At 36.3% G+C, this 1,172-nt stretch overlaps 1 long non-coding RNA gene across 1 annotated transcript in view; it reads left to right on the top strand.

The window, feature by feature from the left end:
• The first annotated feature begins 16 nt into the window (after nt 1-16).
• LOC119587958 overlaps nt 17-1,172 on the top strand; it is a 2,385-nt gene continuing 1,229 nt past the window's right edge. Inside the window, exon 1 of the long non-coding RNA XR_005230033.1 lies at nt 17-61. This is a non-coding gene — a long non-coding RNA (uncharacterized LOC119587958). The remainder of the gene's footprint in view (nt 62-1,172) is intronic.

Here is a 1,172-nt window from a genome sequence, read left to right as displayed (position 1 = left end):
TCCCGCGGCCGTTCGTGTTGCCGAGTCCCCAGTACGACCTGGGAGTGGGCGGAGCGAACAGGTGGAAAACACTGTTCTGTTTCATTCTCATTTTACATCGTCGTCCAGTGCATTTGCGTCGTTCCATAACTGTGTACATGGTGATAAAGAACCAACGGCGGCGTATCGGGTGTCGATGCAAGGAGAATAAGGCCGAAAAGGAAGATATTTAACGCGAGACGAGTAAAGGAAATGAACATGACTCGGTGGACATGTCAGTCTCTGGTCACTGGTCTCTGGTCACAGTGGAAGGTCATGCTGTGCCGCTGGACCTTTGTTTTGTGTCTTCCTCAACGGCCGCTGACCTTAATTTGCGAAAATAGGAGTGTGTAGAAGTGGAAATCGAAGAAGAAAAAAAAAGTGTATTAAAAGGCGTCCGTGTGTGAGGCTTGGTACCTGGCTGGATTTTTTTTTTATTTCTTTGTTTGTCTTTGTTTTTTTCGTTGTTGTTGTTGTTAGGTTTGATTTTTTAACTTGTTTTTTTATTTGTAGTGTGTTTTATTTGGTTGTGATGTTTTTTTTCTTTTCTATGATAGTTTGTGTTGTTTGTACTTTTATTTATTAGTTGTTTGTCCTATTCTGGGGTCAGGATATTGTTTTTCTTTATCATTTATTATAAACTTGCTGAGTGAAAATATGTCTTCAAATATAATGGGAGTAAGATTTAATTTTATGTTGTACTATGTGGCTTTTTCAATAATAATCTGCAATTGATAATCAATAGGCAAGTATGGATTGCTGTACATTTGCAGAAAAATGCTAAATATATATTTCTTTGTTCTTTACTAGCACATGCATTTTTCTTTGAGAATTCTAAATAATGTCTGTTCAGTACTGTAGCTTTCAGATGTCCAAAATACGAAAGTGAAAATATGGTTTTTATTTTGCAGTCCTAATTTTTAGCATTGCATCTATGTTCGATATCTAGCAGGAAGCACAGTATTGCTTCCATTTTTTTCAACAAAAATTTGTTTTGGGAAGGAATATGATGGGATGTTGCTGTGGCATCACTTGTAAATAATGATATCGATTGCAGTCTATGCTTGCTTGTAAGGTATCAACGTTTTTATTTCTGACATTTTTAATTTCAAATCTTTGTCCACAGTTATTTTCATAACTTTTCATAAGTCTGA

This window comes from Penaeus monodon, chromosome 23 (assembly GCF_015228065.2).
Source record: "Penaeus monodon isolate SGIC_2016 chromosome 23, NSTDA_Pmon_1, whole genome shotgun sequence".
Taxonomy (NCBI): domain Eukaryota; kingdom Metazoa; phylum Arthropoda; class Malacostraca; order Decapoda; family Penaeidae; genus Penaeus; species Penaeus monodon.
This window is presented reverse-complemented; position numbering and strand designations above follow the sequence as displayed.